The sequence below is a fragment of the Delphinapterus leucas genome, chromosome 8, assembly GCF_059928025.1.
Source record: "Delphinapterus leucas isolate spDelLeu-1000000601 "Yukka" chromosome 8, BTC_Dleu_Yukka2, whole genome shotgun sequence".
In the NCBI taxonomy this organism is placed as follows: Eukaryota; Metazoa; Chordata; class Mammalia; order Artiodactyla; family Monodontidae; genus Delphinapterus; species Delphinapterus leucas.
The window spans coordinates 24017044-24038114 of NC_143136.1; the positions used below are offsets into that span (position 1 = coordinate 24017044).

Sequence of the window (21071 nt, forward strand, 5' to 3'; positions counted from 1 at the left end):
GGCTAAACCTGATTCTGGTACATCTAGATGAGAGTCAAAATAGTATGAGGCAAACTAAGCACAAGGTATGAAATTCTTCCTGCCTTTGGCCAGAATGTTTACCAGGAACTGAGCTGGGACTAAGTGTGCCAACTGTGGTCCAACAGAGTAGTCTTTAATCCAGTGGTTTCAAAAGTGGTGTGTGCGCAGCCTTAGGGGTCTGCAGAAAAATTTCTTGGGGTTAAAGGAAGAAAACAATAGAACTTGTATGTATTTTTATCTAAAAAGAAATCCATTAAAATTTACTGATATTTAATATATACGGGTTGACACTGGCACCTCACTAGATCTTTTCAAGCGATCTTCGGTAGAGGGGAACATTGTTTCTTTACAACTTGCTTCTATTAAAAGGTACTTTCTTAGGCAAATTCTTAGTCTCTCCACCCCTCCGACCCGATGCTGTCAGTGTTACCTTAGTGGTCTTCTCTCCTGGGGAGGCCTGCCCCAGTCTTCATTGGCTCCTCCAGATCTATTCTTTTCACCCCTTCACACTCTCCTCTGTGCCCTGAAAGACTGACTTCAATGGGCTACACCCAAGGGCCCCTTTGATGCTCAGCTTCTGGTTGGTGACATTTTCTGTGATAACCAGTGGCTATACTGCCCAATAGACACTTGCAAAAATATAAATCACCAGTTCCTTCATGATACAGGTAGTGTTTTAACAATGAACAAAATCGTAATTACGTTTTCAAAAAAGCTCATGCTACAGAGGGCACATTTTGTAAAGGAATTTTTGGAATGATTTCTACCATAATTTTTTTTGTAGCTTAAATAATGTAAATAAATCTGTCATCTTTAAAAATACTTCTCATATCCTCATACCTAGAAAATTTAAAAATAGAATTTTCTGACTTGCTTAAAAATATTTCAGTGAGTTTGAAGTGCATTTGTCAAAATTAGAATAATTAGTTTTTTGATTGTTTTGTAAGAACCACTAACTGACATCAGGGAAGATGGAAATTTAAATTTAGAAGTCAAATTTCAACAAAATCCTTGTGTGAATTTGTGAACAAAATTGAAAACTGAGTATCATAATTTTTTTAGTGCAGGCAAATGTATATTTCTTCCTTTTGGCTCTACCTCTGATTGTGAGGGGTCTTTTTCAGATGTGATAGACATTAAACATAAGTATTAAAATAAACTGAACTTCTAAACAGACCTTTTAATTGCTTCGACAACAAGTTTTAAACCGAGATTTTCAAAAATATAAGTTTTGGTAATACAATATAAAATAATTTAAGATGGAAGGAACCTAGTTCTCTTAATCACTGTGTGGTATGTCACTCCTCATAAACCTACAGTGATGTGTTACATGAACAAAAATAAGCTTTAGTATATTACGGCACTGAGATTTTAGTGTTAGTTACAGCAGCTATCCTATCTAGATAAGAACGGAAATTGGTACTTTGACATGTGCTGCTGTTGTAACAATACCCCAAAATAAGTGGCATTGATTTAGTGACTGGCCAGCAGAAAGTGAAGATATACTATAGTAGGCTGGATGTCTGGAGAGTTCTGCCATGCCTCAGCACATTTTCAATAAGGCTGTCATGGGAGAACTTGGAAGGCTGACCACAAATTACTGAGACTGTAGGGAAAGTGGTTGAAACTTTCAATGCAGTACTGTGTTGGCCAATTATCTAAGCAAAAAAGACGTGCACTCAGGTGAGTTTGGGCTGATTTTCAGGCAGAGAATGGCAGGAGTAGAAAGTCCAGGGATCAAGGGCCTTCCATGGTTGAAAAGCTGATAGCTTTGGGACCTGAAGTAAAAAATGACCCTGAATGACAAAGGGCCAGAGAGATTTTGCAAACAACTCAGCCTTTCAGTAAATATCAGATTAAGAGAGGGTCTTTTCCACCATAGCATATTGCTGCTGATTGCCTCGAGGTACCTGCCCTTAAACTGAAGGAAAAACATGGGGACCAGGAAACCAAGAATAAGGCAAGTTTAATAACTATGTCGAGTAAAAAAAAAAAAACACTTGGCACATGGAACTAACTGGAAGCAAATAGATCGGAAACTTACCAAAAAAATTTTTTTGTAGAAATTGTAGAACAAGGAAACCTTGAGCTAGGGCTGAAAAAAAGTCTTTAAAACCACCCTTAGACAAGAAGAGAGATATGAAAGTCCCACAATGGACAAGGAGGGGACATTCCTCAACAACCATCTCAGATATTTCTGAGGAGGAGGATGGTTAAGGAAGAAGCTCTTAGAGACAAGAGTCAAGGGCCACAGAAAGCAGAATCAGGGACAGAACAAGAAACGATCTGCATCTTGGGCAGTCCCCCTTCACAGTGCCTACCCAGAAGGATGAATCACTTCTATGGGTCATTGACTGCTGTGTGTATCCTATTCCTCCCTTTTCTGACTGGAAGCTTTAATTGCAGTTACACTGGGGCAAGGACATAGCTCACTGGACCCAGGGAAGGCTACATAATTTGCAGAGCCCAGTGCAAAATAAAAATATGGGGTCACAGGGAAAAGTTGCTATCAAGGGTACTAAAATATAAAACCTTATCCTTGGGACTTCCCTGGTGGCACAGTGGTTAAGAATCCGCCTGCCAATGCAGGGGACACGGGTTCAAGCCCTGGTCCAGGAGGATCCCACATGCTGCGGAGCAACTAAGCCCGTGCACCACAACTACTGAGCCTGCGCTCTAGAGCCCACGAGCCACAACTCCTGAGACCACGTGCCACAACTACTGAAGCCTGCGTGCCTACAGCCCGTGCTCCACAACAAGAGAAGCCACCGCACTGAGAAGCCCATGCACTGCAATGACACTCGCTGCAACTAGAGAAAGGCCTGCGCGCAGCAATGAAGACCCAACACAGCCAAATTAATTAATTAATTAAAAAAAATCCTTATCCTTTCTTTTACAGCATGTTTTGACTTATGGTATTTTGTATTTGCTCCTTAATGTCATTCTAAATAAGTATTTAATTTCATTTTACTATTCATCTCTATATTGTACAATGCCAATTTTAAATGCAAATATGAGAGCATTTAACTCATGTGGAATTACTGAAATTACACAACTCTTGTTTTGCAGTGTGAACATGCGTATGCATTTTGTTCTTGCCGGAACAGTGGAAATGCTTCATACTACGAATTTAACTGTTTTTATTTTGCTTATCCACGTGTGCACATTCTTTCAATACTCTCTACCTTTGGCTTACTGGTGAGTAAGGAAGGAATGAAAGAAGGAACTATGGTTTGCTCCATCTTTCCCTTTCCTTCTATGACATCATTTTTGTATAAGTGGTTGGCTAATATAGGGGGAAATAGCACAAATGGATATACTAATAATGTTCCTTGGTCTTTCGTATTTCTTAAAATATGTTGCCTCCTTTCTGTGTTCAAAGCAAGTTATTGGTTCAGTCAAAGCATGGTCTCATAGTGACTGGTTGGGGCCTTCAGTGAACTCACTTAGGGAGAGGATGAGTAAACTCTTTGTGTGGGGAAAAGAGGGAAATGAATTTTTCATTAAATAAAGAGATACACTATTGTACTCAACAAAACCCATTTCTTTTTTCCTTCAGGGCACACAGTTAGACTATATTTCCTAGCCTCCCTTGTAGTTAGGTGTACCATTGAATACTTGAGATCTGTCCAATGGAATGTAGGCAGGGGGATGCAGAGATGCCCAACAGTTCTGTGCCTGGCCCATAGAAACTTTCTCACGATCCTCTGCTCTCTTCCTTCCCTTGGTTGCTAGGGAAAAGCAGAGGAGTCAGCAGAGGCCTCCCATCACCCAAGGGGATGATTGAGCAAATTTGGAAAAGTCCTGAATCTCACCAAATGCTTTGAACAACAGATGAACTTATAACGTGTTAAGCCTCTGAGATATTTGGGCTTGTTCATTATGTTAGCCTCTTCTGAATAGAAGAAACTTCTACCCTCACCATAAGCTATTTTTAACAGGGACTTATCATCATGGAGGTTTAAGTGGCAATAAGAGAAATCAGGTTGTCACCTGACCTTGGAGTCTGGATAGATACATGGGTCAATTCAGGGATGTGAAGGAGATTTTGATGGTGTGGAATCACTGGGTGCAGGAAGCCACTGGCTGATTACAAAATCTGGGAATAGAACTAACCACGGATGTGCATGTTAAATAGTTATCCTTTTAAAGCTGGTAGGCCAGGGTGGAGGGGGATGAGGGGTAGGGCTAAGAAGATTTTTTTTAAATCCATGTTATATATATTTTCTGAGAGGCCTTCAGTGATACCTAAGTAGCACCTCTCTACCCCCACTTTAATTCTTACTTTGACACCTGTTTATTTCCTTCATGACATGTAATACAGATTTTAATTATACATTTATTTACTGAATTCTTCATTGTCTGTTTCATCCAGTATGTGTTTCATAAGGTCAACTTTGTCAATTTTATTAATTCCTGTGTCTAATAGAGTGTTTATCATTGAACCAGTGAATAAACAAATAATTATACGAATATATGTCACAACAATACTCACTCATTGGGACATTTAATTGGGACTTTAGACCCTTTTCACTTGGTTCCTGCCCTGTCCCCTGGTACCACGGTGAATGGCTCTCCTATGTCTGAGCTCAGTCTTGCTTGACTAGGTCCCTGATTCATGCTCTTGGGCCTCTACAATATTGCCCACCTCACTGCTTAGACCTCTACCATTTGCCTGTCGTTATGACCTTTGCCCAACACCTGCCCTGCCTCTGCTTAGATAGATCCCCTAGGCCTTCTTCCCTTGATTTGGTTGCTTTGTCCTTAGTACTTGTGCCCATCTTCTCATTCCTGACCTATCTTCAGACTCACGATTTTGTGTGTTTGCTACCAGTATAACTGACACTTGCTTTAGACCCAGGATCACGTATCTTATTGCTGCCATTCTGAATCCAAGAGCTCCCAGACAGCAGCTGCCTCTGAGCCCTCTCTCTCTAAATTTCCCTTAGCATTCAACACAGAACAGCTTATTCGGGCTCAGCTCACCAAATATCCTGAACTAATGTGGGTCATGTCAAACGTGTACACTTTTAAAATGAAATGGGACTGTTTAAATAAAAGGGGAAACGATTTAATTCAAAACTAAGTAGTGCTGGGAAGAAATGTTGATACTTTTAATCTGACAATCTTAAAGAAGGGCTTGGGAGGTCAGGGATTGTGTATGTACTACCTTAAATGTGCTATGCACATAGCAAATACTCGATAAATATTTTCTTATGGATTCCTTGGTTATTGTGACTAAAACTTCATAATTTTGACTGATATTGATGTAGTAGAACGTGCCACAATCAGTTCCTGGTCCCAGTCCTCTTTAGTAGCCTTGGCTCGCTATCCAAACGATTATGTTCTGAGGTCTCTTATTGCCACATTTCATCACAGTAGCGACAGCACTGAAGTGGCTGAGTGGATGTAGAGACTGTTCATAAAATCATTTCAAGTAAAGGGCTTCAAGATCCTTCCAGCTGTTATTCAAATCTATATCATAGGGCTTTCTTGGTGGCGCAGTGATTGAGAGTCCGCCTGCCGATGCAGGGGACACGGGTTCGTGCCCCAGTCCGGGAAGATCCCACATGCCGCGGGGCGGCTGGGCCCGTGAGCCATGGCCGCTGAGCCTGCGCGTCCGGAGCCTGCGCTCCGCAACGGGAGAGGCCACAACAGTGAGAGGCCCGCGTACCTCAAAAAAAAAAGAAAATCTATATCATTATTTACTATAGAACATAAAACACAAGGTGTCATATATTTCCTCCCTCATTGAACTAATACCAGCCAAGCCATGTACAATACAGCTAATCACTTAGAATTTGTTTCTTCAAGCATCCTATTCTTTCACTAGATTGTGGATAATCAGAATTGACAGTCTCATGGACTTTAAGGGAATTAAATGCAGTAAGCTAAAGCTTTGGTGCTTTGCAATGAATAGGACACAGGCAGTGAGTGCAGAAAACTGGGAAGTTATTATGTATCTGTTTTGAGATAAACACTTTGCTGCTGCTGACAGTCTGTAACTTTTTATTATATTAAAAAAAAAAAAAGTAAGCCCAATGGGTTGCCATGGAAATACTTATGATGTCACAGAGGATGATGACTTCTCATAATCTACAAGTAGCAAGAGCAGATGTGCTTGTAAGAAACAAAGATCTTGTTTTCATACAAATGTTCTTAAAATAAAACACAAAGGAAGAAAAATACCCAGAGCGCATAATGCAAAGGAAAAGAATTGCTTCTAAATAGAATGTTTTACAAAGTTTTCATAAAGCTTCAGCTGCTCCTCAAAGCACAACCAGCTTGAACATGGATAGCAGACGTGAAATTACAGTACTCACAAAATTAGTATTCAAGTTGCACAATCTCTCCTTTCAAAGCCTTCAAGCATACTTTATGCATGCACAATTACAGAAGCAGGTAATGAGGGAGATTCTGATTTTCCCCCTATTGTTGTTATTGTACTTAGCCAGATAATTCTTGATAAAAATTGCTTTGTTAAAAATAAAACTAAGCAATATTTATTAGTTCTATTGAAAAGATCTTCTGGCTCTTATTATAAGATACATTGAATAATTTTTCTAAGACACATTACTCTGTCTATGGAGATGGGTAGCAACATATCAACTTTTAGTAAAGAATCAAAACTCAGTAACAATAATCTGCAGGCTATAGTAATTTTTATAATTTTATTATTTCACATCACAATTAATTTCATTTCAATTATTAGAGATTTTTAAAAAGGATTTTCAAAGTTTATGGCTATGACCTCCTAAAATACATAGATAGGATAAATAATATATCAAATGAATGAGTTGTGTCAAAATATATTACACTGCTTTCATTATGTCACTTTGAATTTAATCCTATACCTTGGTAGGCATTGAGACCCTCCCAATTCTTCAGATTCTCAAATCAGACTCCCACAGTGACCTCAAATATTTCTTAGAATTAATCAAAGTTTAAAAAATAAAAATGAATTAATTATGATAAAGTTCTCACTTCTTGCAATAAAAAAAACTCCCCATCCAACTTGCAACATGGATTTGCCAATAAAAATTTTAATTCTTATATAGCTAAATGAGAGATATGAGCTGAGTGGAAAGGAGAAAAACTAACAATTTTGACAATTCCTAAAATATATTGCTCCTAAATAAATCTACTGTAAAACAATCTTTTAAATGAAAACATAAAAGATAAGACTAAGATACACTGAGCTACAAATCTGCATTACTATTAAGTGGTAGCATATACAGTAAATTTTACTTTCAGTTTAATGTCCAAAGTAACTTTTTATTTTCATTAAAATGAAAATTAAAAGTGTCAGTTTTATTGAGAGATAAAAATACTAGAACTACATAAAATAAAAATAAATAAAAATTAAAGATTAAAAATTGAAAGTTCACCATGTTCTCTAGCCTGAGTTAAAAGAAATTGAGAATAAGTAACAGGTGTTTCTGAAAGCTAGACTTTAATCCTAGTTTTAGTTCTGTGGTCATAGTGAAGTCATGCACTATTTTAAGCCATAAGTTCACTTTTTAAAAAGTATATAATATGAATACAGGACTCTAAATCAACACCAATGTTTGAGGTGTACAGTGTTAACTGAAATACTGTGATAATATAACCCCTAAAAAAGAGGACTAGTGAGAACTGAAATAATATGATCATATAACTTCTAAAAAAGAGGACTAAAAACACTTAAGAGGCTTTTTATAAACTCTGCAAAGATTTAGGAGAAACCAAAGAGATGTTTATGTAATAACTGCAAAAGGCAATAATAGCTTGGCTGATTTAGCCAAAGTTCAAAGGCCTAAATTTTTAAAAAGGCATAGATATTTGAAAATAGAAAAAGAAAAAGGAAGCTGCATTAAAAGTGCTTTTTAATGAACAAATGACTGGGAAGCATTGGAGTATTGTATACTACTTTATTGATGAAGGATTCCATCTCTATGATAATTTTTTTTAACAAAGATAGTAGCAAATCTGTGTAAATCACGGTATTAAGAAGTAAGGATGTTAGAAAAAAATGACCCAGTCTTTCTCTAAAATTGCTCTAATATAGTAAGGGAGATAGGATACTCATGCATGAAAAAATATATTTTATTATGAGTTAAATGATAACATTATTGATGTCAATAGTGGAGTGTAGATGCTAAGTAAGTTAACCTAAGTGAAATTGCAAAGCATGTATTTTTAATGTATGTAATGTATTATCTATGGTAACATAGATCAGGGGCACAAATAAAAAACTTGATTTAATGATTCAGTATAACTAAAGTGGCTTATGAATAAGGTGCGATTGAATTCATTGTCTTCTCATATACAAAATTTTTTGTCTATAGAGTTTTTTGTAACTTTGATTTCATTAAAAATGCTTAAGTCAAAATTTTTCATTTGAAAGACCCCCCAACAAGGGAAAACGAACAAAAACTGGACAGTTTTTAGTCTTTGCAAGAGATAATTTGCAAATTGTAAACTTGTCATCCCTGACATGAGTATGGGTGAGTTTAGCTGCTTGTTGCTAGGTGAGGTTTTTCTACGCAATGACACAGATGCTCTAATTTTCAGTTGACTGAGGTCTGCACAAAAAAATCTGAACCAGACATATTTTATTAGGAGGATGATGTTTTGAAGAAGAAGCATGAGATATGGGTATTCTGACCCATGTGGCGTAGAATATGTTTATTTTTCTGATTTTCTTAAAAAAAATTGAAAGATAAAAATATTGGGAAGGAAATCAATAGAAACATAAGGTATAAAGCAATGGTCGGCTTTCATATCGCTACAATAATTAACTGTACTAACCGCAATCACACTGATTTAAGAATGTCCTTTGCAAAACTGCCATTCGGAATATTTGCTTGCTTAATTAAGTAAAGAAACACGATATAACCCTTACCGGTAGCAGAGCCAGTCTCAGCCTTGATTTGATCATTTATAAATATTACCTCATTTAATCCTTATTTAAAAAAAACAAAACAAAACAAGAGTTAAGTTATATTATTACTATCCACTTTTAACAGATGAGGAAAGAGATTAAGAAACATGTCCAACTGTTAAGTAACACAATAAGGGACAGAGTTGGGATTTGACCCTAGGCCTTCTTGATCATTGTACCACCAATGGCACTTTTGTCGGCATCAGCTGGGTCAAATTCATTTTGGGGCTCTGAGCTGGGAAATTCTGTGTGTTTGGGCTGATAATCTCACAGCTTCCTAGATAATTAGGGCTATGTAACCTATAGTGTGTTTCCTCTTTTGCCTGATTACCATGAATTCAGAAGTAAGCTTTGTTTTCAATTGCAGCATTTTGGAACCAGCATATCTTGATACTTTTTCTTTCCCCTTTGATTTCTTTTACGTTATATATAGGTTTTCATCTTATTGTTCTCTTGATTTACTTTGAGTTCAAATTCTTCTAGGAAGTATTGGGGGATCAATCAATAATCTACTTCTAACAGTAACCAGAAATCAGTCTTGAACAGAACTGCTTTCCAACTGATAAAACAAAAAACTATAGAAGACCAGCGGTGGCTACTACGAATCTTTTAAGATAAGGTGTGGCTAAACTAAACTGAAATTTCACCTGAAACCAGTCACCTTAACTGCTTTTAGTATTTAATGAGAAAAGCACACAGATTTAGTTAATTTTGGCCTTTTCAAAGCATTCATTCTTTCAGTAGCACTAGAAGCAGCTTTGGTTACTCTATTCCACTCTATTTCATTTTTTAAAAATTGGTGGTTATAACACTCTAAATATACGGCCCACTAATAGGTTACAACCTGACATCTGAAAGACACTGTTATAGGAAATATTTTTCAACCTGCTACAACACTTCCAATACTCTGATATTCCTCTAGAATGGAGTGGGAAGCTAAGGGGGTGGGGTGGGTACAGCTTAGAGTTTTCTTACACAATGAAAAGACGTAACTAAATAGGAATATATTAAACGTGTGGATTGCTTAGAAACAGAAAAAAGTTTGTGAGTCACAGTTTTAGACAGTGAGACTGATTTCTTAACATGAGGTAATTCTGAAAAACTGTGCATAGACTTTTAAATAAATGATTCATATTTTAAATCAATGCTGTAAGCTTTCTACTTTAAGGATTCCTATGGAGAGTCTATTTGTAAATTGGAATGAATATTTTTAGAAAGTGAAAAATAACCACTCATTTTAACTTACGTATTTATTTATCATGACCACTGAAGAATGTCTACAGCTCAGGGAAGTAGCTTTATCTATATTTCCATAAGCTACAATGACAATCTTTATGCATCAGTTGTATTACCATATATTACTTGTAGACTTAAATGCAAACGACCTCATTGACTTAAAGGTCTCCTATGAAGATGCTGTTATGGGGATTTCTGTGTTTAGTGAAAGTGGGACCATTTCCTTTGTTTTAAAAAAAGAATCTTCAATTCTATTTTGGTTACACCTTACATTGGTCTTTGAAGGTGCATTTTAGCCTAGAGACACCAGAATATTTTGCTTTTAGCAAGGTTGTTAATTTCTATTTGCTTTTTGGTATTGTCATCTGACTTAAGTTCTCTAATTCTTTCACCATCAGCTCTCAGTGTATAATGCTTGGCAAAATTTAGTGACTTTGATGAATAAACCAGGCTTCATATGTTCCAGAGACCTTAAGCTGCCTTGTTTTCTTACCCTGATTTTGAAGGAAGTAATGGAGTTCAGTTGGCAGAGAGAAAGCTGAATCTGTCAAAGTTCAGAGGAAAGAATGCTCAAAATGTAAGTGCAAGGGGAAGCAATTGTCAGGAGCTATCATCCCAATTAAGAGCCATCTTATGGCAATAATCTGTAGGAAACTTGCACAATGTTAAATGTTTGTAAAGGCCTGTTACTCCAATCTTTCATCTGTAATACAATAACTGCTACAATCTCTGGCCACAAAGTAAAGATATAAATAATAACAGGCATATTTAACTTCTGAAGGCCTGATTGTCCATGTGACTCCTGATTAAAGGAGTCAGAAAGTTGATGAGAAAATTTAAATGGAGATGAGAGCTCCCGTGATCAACTCCTCTTTTGTATTCTCAGTTCAAATACTACTTGGTATCTCCTGTCCTCTGATTCAATATCCCACTGCCCCATCCCCTCCCAAACTTTTCTTATTATGGCCCTTGGAACTCTTCTCTCAAGCAAAACAAAACAAAAAACAAACAAATAAGCAAATCCATACTATATTTTCTCACTTATTTAAAAATAATTTATTTTCTAAATGAAGGAGCTTTTCCTTGGGGCCACTACTCCTCTTTAAGGCAGGGTGAACATGCTACTTAACATAGAAACCAGGACACTTTCAAAAGAGTAAAAGATGGCACTATTAATAATTGTGTCAGGACCACAGGTGTAAATTAGGGTTGTTATTGGCAAACCAGATGATATGGTCACCCTAACCATAGTCCTCTCAAGTGAAGGCCACTCATTTTCCTATTATCTACCTAGGTCAGGATTAGAAAATGGGGTCAGCATCCTGCATACAACCCAAAGCCATTTTTAAAGAATATTTATACTTCTGTATGAAACTGCATTTCCTCTGATGCTCCTTCTTTCCTGCTACCTCTTCACTGCCTTTCCTTCTTGTTGTTATTCATCAGCCACCTCTCAGTGACTCAGTCTTCAAAGGCTTCAGCACCTAGTTCAGAATCTTGCTCTATTCTCCCCAAACCCAAGATAATCTCCTGATTATCCTATCACTTTTCTGATAATCCAACACCTAAAGGCCAGGACTTCTCAACCTCCAGTCTGGATCCTGGTATCTTGTTCTCCATCAGAGATATCAAATTTCTCTTCACAGTCTTCTGTACTTATATATGTCTCACTCAGTATTCCCTCTTATACAAGTTATTCAACCCCACTGGAATCCTAGGTCCGTGTATCATTCTACTTTGCCCTATTGGTCAGTACCCAATCTATTAGTATCCTTCTTTGTATAGCTTACTCAGTCATTCATTGCTTCAATCTATTTCTTTTAATTAAATTCAACTTCTTTGATCCAGTGTCTTCCAGCTCCCTACTTGGTGAAATTTCTACACTGGATACGCCTGTGGTTCATTTTGTTTCCATATTCTACCTGGGCTGTGAGCCCAGCTATAGTTACAGCATGGAGCATATTGCTGGCTTATTTGTGGTCACCAGCCTCAACTGGTTCCTCTATTCTGCCCATCAATTTTCCATACTTTTTAGTTAGCCTCTCCCATATCCTTCATAGCAACTATTTCAAGCTTATTCACTCATTTTAAACTTTGAATCCAGTCACTTTTTCTTTCACTCTCAGTAAATAGCATTGATATCTTTTTCAAACCCTCCCCAACTTCCCATCATGTCAACTAACCAACTTACTTACACCTGCATCCATCCTTTCTTGCTTCTTTTAAGTAAAAGGGGTTATCTCTTTCCTCTCTGGAGCTAATTATTTCACTTGTGCTCTAGATATTTTTTTCCTATCCCCTCAGGGACCTCACTTCTCCAGTTTGCTTCTATCTTCAGTCTCTAAATTGCTATTGACAGTTTCTCATCTGCATTGAGGAATGCCTAAGTCTTACATAAAGAACAAAACAAAACAAAACTTCCCTCATCTCCGCATTCTCCTCCAGCTACTAGCCTCTGCCTTTCCTTTTATAGCCAAACCCATGGACATTTTTGCTCCATACTCACAGCCTCTCCTCCCTCACTTCTTATTCTCTCAGTGCTCATCTGTTTTTTATTGTCATCACTACAGGCAACATTTGTTGTGGTTAATTTCATTCTCTCTCTTTCTTAGGTCTCCTGGTTTCCCTCTCAGATCTCTGAATGGTTCCATTTAGACAGCTTATCTCAAAAATGCTGCTGTCCCTCATGAATCTCCATAAGCAAGTTGGCCTGTTTGAGGCTAAATATCCACTGAAGTCCTAAAGTAGGCAAAAGGGTGAGTCCATAATATTCTGAAGGGTCAGGAGAGAAGTCTGGTTAGAGGATAAGGGTCATGAGCACAATAACAAGACCTTAGGGAGCTTCACTCTTCAGGGTCTGGCCTTTAGCCATGTGGGAATGCAGAAATTCAAATTCATAGGTGCACTATTGTTCTTAGAAAGAATAACTGAAAATGTCTAAACTCATAAGACATGGCTATACAAATCCCAAAAACATCATTTATTTGTAAACAAAAACATAATTGCCAAGTCTATTCCTTCCCCACACAAAAAATGACATGGAGATTGAAAATATTACAAAGTTGCCAATGTTGGGTTTGGAATTGATCAAGGGTTCTGTGTTTGCTAATATGCCTAATGGTACCAGGTCTCAGAGCCTGCAGTGTTCACCTCCACATCAGGAATGATCTCTGAAGGCAATATTCCCAAAGACTTGAGAGTAGGGTACCCCTCTCTAATTCATATTACATTGTGAAGAAAGAATATTCCTGTTTAAATATTTAACTAGTTTTCTGTTAAGCATTCATTCTCTAAAATAAATATTAGGAAATGTTAAATTATTTTTAAGAATATATTATGAATATACCAGACCCCTTGTTCATCTCATTTGTTGGCTATTCCATAATGTTTGGGGAAGCTCTTCTGGATTAGAGCAGGTTATTCAAAATGCCCTAAAGCAAATTTCCCCTAATAAAAGTATTCTTTTTTTTTTTGGAAAAAAAAACCCCTGCTATTGAGAGAACAAATATGCAACTTCTACACCTATTAGCAAACTGGGATGAAAAAACTATAGTTTTATTCATCTACTCCAATAATCACTGTATTTGTAAATTAAAACTGAGATAAAAATTCTAATCTCACAGGCTTCACTTAATGAGTCCTAGCAAAATGTCCAAACTGACCTTTACTATAAACTGAGAGCTGCTCTCTGCTAAAATAAAACCTGTTTCTTGAAATTCAAAATGTCATTTAAGAATACCATAACTATTGAAAATCACAATGTTCACAACAGAAAGTCAGTCATTCATTCTTTGCACATATAGGTGAAGTACAAAAGTCTACGAAAGGGAGGAGTTTGACGCTTATGTTTCTTAGAGCAATATATCAGAAATGGTCCCCTTTGAAACAAAATGTGCAAATATGCTTGGTGATCCAGAATTTAAAGTTCTTGTCTATATCTCTTTACTTAATTCTTTAGAGGGCAGTTATCTTTTAATTCACCTTCAGTGGTTCTCTTGTCATTCGCTTGTTCAGAAGGGCTCAAGGTAGGTATAGATGAATATCTGATGTTAAAGTATTAGATGTCCAACAGGTCGAGTTTCACACACAAATAGGCACTGGATTTGGTAGACTCCTATGCTGATACCACATTTGAATAACCTCCTAAGAACACTGTGGACATTCGGTTTTCCTTTCAAGTGTTTCAATATCAGACAGTATGTCACTAAAAGGGCTGGAATTAACTACAGCAACAGGCTTGTATGATTGATAAACATATTTGGTTATTAAGGAGACAGTATAGCTTAGTGGTAATTACCATAGGGTTTCTACAACTTAAAACACATCTTTAAATCCAGCTCTGACGTTGTGGGACTCTGGACTAGATAATAATGTCTCCAACCTTCAATTTCTTCATGTGAAAGATGGGGCTAATATTACCTCTCTTTAAAAATGACTGCGGGTTATGATGCCTGACATAAAATAAATGTGTATAGTGATGATAATAACAGTACATACGGCTTTCCTAATCCCACCGATATCTCAACTTTGTTGAAGTTAGTTGTATCATCAATCTAAAGTGCCACATTACATTACACAGCATTCTTTTTATTAGGACCTAAAAGAATTGTATTGCTATTGAATAACTGCTCAGTTTTTATCTTATGGGTGCCGTGGAGAATGTACCTGAGTAGGGTTTACTTGTTTGCTTTGTTTTGTTTTGTTTTGGTTTTGGGTTGGCTGCTAGAAAGCTACAAATTTTGTGGCCTGACTTAAAGAAATGTTTAGGTGGGAATAATGATATGTAGTTTTAGTACTATTCTCATTTCATGTTTTCATTTATGTTTTGCTTTCTTCTTGCACCTTTAAATTTAATTTAATACCATATATGTAAATGTAATTTAATACTATATATAATAATTATATAAATGTAAATATATATCCTTATAAGGTAACTTAAACCAGTCTACAACAAGGGAGAATATAAATAAAAACATTTATAATAAAAAAATTAAAGTGCTGTAGATTATGCATGAGGATTTGCTTCTCAAAAAGAGTACACTTGAAAGACACAGTCTTCCAATGAAGCAGTTTCTGGAATATGGTTTATAGGACTTTTGATGATATCCTTAGTCTACTAAGTGGGACTTCCCTTGGTGTCCAGTACTTCTCCATGATGTCAAGTTTTCAGTACCTTTATGAAGCTTGAACATAGCTGCTGGGGGAGAGACCCTGTTGGTGTTATTCTCATCTTCATATATCATATCTTGGGACAGCTCAGAATGCCAAACTAACCTCTATTTTAAGCTAACCTTTCTTTAAATCACAAGTCATGAAAATTAGGAGAGTTGATCTTTGATTTGACTACCTGTAAATGACCTTTCTTTGATTCATTTCCCTCCTTCCACACCTCATGCCCTCTTTCAGAGTCATCAAGCAGGAAAGGGCTCCCCATTTCTATCCCTGTATGGCTTTTAATTCCCTACGTTGCCACCATCTGGCTATAAAAAAGAGGAAAGTTGAATCCCTGGATTCTTTCCTTTGCTTTCTGTTGTTAATGAGTTCTATTTTCTTCAGTCTATATAGGATTGTTTAAATATGTGATTAGACTTTGCTGGACTGTGAAAGAATTTTGGTTTACAAAGAGTTGAGGCTTCTCACAAACACTGGGCATGTAATTCCATGAGCTTTTCACAGGTTAAAAAAAAATCAGGATCACATGCCTGTTGGCACTGGTTTGACTACCAAATACTTCTCTTGAGATGAAACCTGCCATCACTCTGCTTTAGACTATGGATATCTCCAGCAGAATCCAACCATCAGTGTTATAGATCTTTAAGCTAGTTGGCCCTATGTTCACCTCCCAGTTCCAAAGTCAAATGATCACTTTTGATTTTCCTTCTACTCCCAGAGAGTGTTTATTATTCTGTACCTAAACTAATGCTCACCAGTTAACGTGTTCTCCTTTTACTGTTATCCTCTATTTGTGAGCTGTGTCTTCAAAAATTTGAATCTTTTTTTTTTCTTGTACTAACACTTTCCAATAACCTCATTATACTTTTTGTGTTTGATGATTTCAGGATTTCCTAGAAGAATCTTCTTCCCCATGCCTTTTAGAGTTGTTTTTCGAGCATCATCTATCTGCACTTGACCCAACTCAAAGTTCCTTCATTTTTGCACTAATAGCACTCATTTCCTCAAATGCTGAACACATCTGCATTTTAAAGCAACTATGAAAGATTTCAATGACATCTTTAAAAATATGTGCTTTCATTTTTTTTCCAGAAATCTCTCCAGTCCTCACCCCTTCAGTCTAACTCCCACAACTTATAATTCTCATTTGGGATAGAGATAGCTTGTCATCTGCTCTATATCAAAATGTGCTTTCTAGAAGAAATGTGATATTATTCTTTCAAAGTGTGAATTTAAGTCATAATGTTACCTTTTCTAGGGACATGGGTATTTGCACAAGAGCCTTATATAATTGCAAAGTGACACTCTTAAGAACTGTTAAAAGAAACTATTGTTCAAGGTGGATGGAATGAGAAGACCCCTACCACGTGGGACTCGAATGCCAGCTGGACAGACCCCAGACTATCAATGTAGTCACGGAGGCATAGTTAGGAGGTATTAATACACCTTACTTATGAAATGGATGGCGTATCTTAGAACGCTTTTTTTGAAACTATGGTTCCATTTATGACTTCCTTGCTTCTTCATAGTGCCAATCTAGGTCGCCAGGAGAAAGTGAGACCATTGTTCCATATCCTGCTTCAAAAGAGGACACCACTTCAAAGGGAACACCACCACCTGACAAAAATAACACAAGTAATCAGTTTTAAAACACTGTGCCTATGTGTGCTTGGTAAACTTAACTTTTTCAGGGATTCAAGTTATTTTAGGGCACCTACTCTGGTTGATTATGTTCTATATCTAGCACAATAAAGCCATCTAAATAATAAGTACATAATCAGTTTCCAAAAATTTCTTCTTTGATATTAGGAAAGTACTGCAATGTTACAAACTGTCCCTTCCTACCCTCTGCTAAAAACAAAACCCAAACTTAAAAACATAAAATTAATTGCTTGAATAAAAAAAAAGGAACTTTTATTCAAATTCTTTTAAAGGGTACTAGGGCTTTTAAATCTAAAACAGATAAAGTATCCGAAGATAACAAGACTAATACCTTATATCTTTTAGCTACACTGCCTTTTAAAAATGTTCTTTTGCTAATTGCACTTAGTAGTTATAGAATTAAATCTGTTGCATTCTTTGATAGTCTGGTTCATGAACTATCAGGTATTAACATGAAATAATCTGTTTATGAAACAGAGGGGTCACATAAGTGTATTTTACTCAAAATTATTTTACCCACTTTTACTATTCATACTTATAAAACTTTATATTATCTACCAAGGCATTCATGTTCTTCACGTGGATCATAAGACAGACTTGACCTGTTAAGGTTATTTGTAACATGACTTATGAGCCAAGATTTGACCAAATTCTTTACGGAATTAGAGTGTATCTTGGATGTCCTATACTTTTTGGCCCTGGAAAATAGTTATGACACATGGAAGCTAGGTGAGTATGGGACTTGCTCCATATTCCTCCATTCAGTAAAATGTTTACTGAGTACCAACTCCTGCCAAATACTGTGCCAGTTCTGAGAAAACAACAGTTAGCAGGACAGACATAATCTCTGTCCTTAAAAAAGATGACATTCTAGTGAGGGAGACAGATTTTCTTTTAAAAACTCAACAAATGAATAACATATTTACACACTGCATAATGAAGGAAATGTGCAAGTGCTAGGGTAGGGGTTGGTGCTGGGAAGGAACGGTTTCTGTAGGATGGGACAGAAAGGGGGAGGAAGAACCAGTGATATGACAAATGGTGGGGGTGGGGTACGTTTTCTCCCTGCCTCCTCACCCAGCCCCCAAAGTGAAAATTTAACTCTCCAACTGCATATAGTAGCCAAAGGATATGCTACTGCACTTGCTGGGGATATATTTTTTTATGCATAGTATAACTATAAAAGTGTGGACAGTTATGGCAAAGGCTGGAAGTACAGATATGCTCTGACCACTATAAAAATACTGTTGAGAAAAACTGTTAGCAAAGTGAATTTCTACAGTTTATACAAAGGTTCCTTCCCAAAAGTGGAATTGTGAGTTTCAGAGCCAGGATTATTTGACCACAGAGGATGAAACAGAACCCCCAGTCTTTGTATGTAAACATAATCTTGACTTCTTTGGAGTAAACTGGATATACCATGATCTGCAAATTAGAAAGGAACATAGGATGTTAAGAAGAGGGAAAAGTTTCCCCAAATGGTCTAATTCTCACAAGTAGTCATGAGATCTTTGCCATTCTAAAATCTGGGCACCATTGCTCCCTGCCCAAGTCCCCCATTTTGGGGGAGACAGGGCCACCAAATGTCAAGTGTCTGAACACTTAGCCACTAGAGGGAGAGAGTGTACCTTTGGTGATTAGGGAGCCAATGAAAGTAACTCATGAAAAGGATAGGCTTTCAAGGGAGCTAAATTAAGCTCTAATCAGCTAGGGGCAAAGACTATCAGCTGTGCTAGCTTTAGGGAACTTGATGATTCCTTAAGACTTCACAATGGATCCACTTCTACTAAAGAATTAAATTGCTTAAACTATCCAGATACTTCATCTTAATTTTGTATATGTTTTAATTCATCTTTTCTAAGAGCCTCCATAACTTTGCAGATACTTAAACACTTTGGCTTACTTTTTAGGGGGGATTTGCGGCAATTTAGAGAAGTTATGTTACCCTTTGTATATTGGGAAATTATATACTATGAACATTCCAATTTTCTATAGTAATTTAAGATTAAAATCTTTGCTATCTATTGGGATGATTAGAATGATTTGTGGAGTTCTATGTTTGGTTTTTCCCAAATATGACTTTAGGAAAATTACTTTTATTTGGATAATTGACAGGTTAAAAAACAACCCCTGCTTTACTAACGTGTAACTCACAGGTGTTCTTAAAATCGTCATAAAATTGTTGCTAGCCTGAGCCCAAATGATTTGCTCTCCAATGAAAGTTGGTTAATCTTGTTTGCAGCACGGCACCAACTATCATTTTCCATAATTTAAAAAACAAACCTATTGGTACAACTGTTGTTTAATAAATCCAACATAGGAAGTAAACCTTTAAAAAGTAATTCATTAAAAAATTTAAATACAGGATTATACAAGTCACATGATGTTCATGATTTAGTGTCTATTAGTGTGAATAAATTCTTTCCCAGTCCTGAAATCTAAAGACATTATCCAAAATTTCCCAGATATACAGAGTGATGCTTAAGATATAGGTGATGATTTTATTGTCAACGTTATCATTTCTCCTTCCTCAGCAGAAAAAAACCTCAGCAACTATTTCTGGGATTCTTGAAAGGAGTACAGTGACTGCTCCTACTCTTTCAGCATTGATTTTCTTCACAATCTGTGATATGGTTTCTCAGAAATGCTGTTTGGCAGTCCTGATAATTTCATGTGTTTTCAAACTTAAGCCACCCAGACTACACAGTGCAGTATTTTCAGCTCCTTTCATTTTCCTTTTCCCTTTAATTATAGAAGTCTCTATTCCCTCTTTTTGCAAATGTGGTCAAGAAAGATGCTAAATGCGACTGTTTGTAGAAAGAACGTGCATTTGTTTTTCTCATGACGATCCACATAAGTTTTTCCCAAATACAAAAGCTGTGCTATAACTAACTGATGATATTGATGGACACTTTACTCCTAATAATTTTTTGCACTCTCCCCCGTTCCTTTGACTTTGGTGGATGTGCCACGTGCCCGGTGGAGATAAAACAAGTAGACACTCTAATTTTAAACTTGCACTGTAAAGCACTTTCAAAATAGTAATAGTTGAGCTTCATTTCAGACCTGACTTTCCTTCTCAATCCATTCCCCAGGACCCCTCTCTGCTTATTCGTCTCCTGGTCTATCGGGGGCCGTTTTCTGAAATCGCAAAGCACAGTTTATTGCGAAGCTGAGTGGGTAGGTCCACGCGCACACCCAGACTCCGGCCAGGACCCAGATCCCAAAGCTCCGCGTCGCGCGCCTGGATCGCGGTCCCGCTCCCTTCGTCCGGCCTCACCACAAATCCCAGTTTGAAAGAAAACTTCTCGAGGCCGAAATGAACCTCCCCTCGCCGTTGCAATTCTTCCTTCCGAGCCGACAGAAAACGTGAGATTTACTACGACTCGCGGGGACTGGATGGGGGCTGCCGGAGCACTCTCGGAAGCGGGTTACCTGGTCCCCCCCCCTTTGGGGGCGGGGTCCGCCGTCTGGGGGCACCGGGTCAGGGGCGGCGCGGGTGGGCGGGAGGGAGGGCGCGCGTCGCGGAGCCGCCGGGGCAGCACTTGTCCTGTAATCGATTGCCGAGCGCGCCGAGCGGCGCAGCGCGCAGACACGCGCACACGCGCCCTCGCCAGCCCGCGCGTACACACACACACGCACACACGCACAGGAGCCCAGGGTCCGCACACGCGCGCGCGCGCACGCACGTCCTCCCGCCCGCGCCCCGGGCCCCGCCGCCCGCCATCCGCCGCCGCCGCCAGCCGGCCCTCCGCCCGCGGGCGTCTGCGCGAGCCCGGCCGGCGGGGGAGATGTGCTCGGGCTCCGGCGGATCGGTTTCTCGGGGTTTGACCAGCTGTCCCGGGCTAACCCTGCTCCTCGCTGAAGATGGAGGAAGTAAAAACAGGATTACCCTTAGCTACAGATCCACTGCCTTAGTTTCCACCACCAACTGCAGTGCACAAACACACGTTAGGCACAGGAAAGAAAGAAAGAGAGAGGACACACTAACAGTAAACACAAACAAAAGGGTGATGGGAATATTTTACTGCATGCACTGCTGAGGTAAATCTCCGCT

The 21071-nt window shown here is 37.9% G+C and overlaps 1 protein-coding gene across 6 annotated transcripts in view; it reads left to right on the plus strand.

The window, feature by feature from the left end:
- The first annotated feature begins 20120 nt into the window (after nt 1-20120).
- The window catches only part of IKZF2 (IKAROS family zinc finger 2), a 227721-nt gene continuing 226770 nt past the window's right edge, over nt 20121-21071 (plus strand). For 3 of the 6 annotated variants that reach the window (XM_022567600.3, XM_022567598.3, XM_022567602.3), the window contains exon 1: nt 20536-21058. The gene's annotated coding sequence lies outside the window, so the exon portion shown is untranslated. Of the gene's footprint in view, nt 20384-20535; nt 21059-21071 lie in introns of those variants that run through there. The other 3 variants (XM_089916416.1, XM_089916413.1, XM_089916418.1) reach the window with 2 other exon arrangements.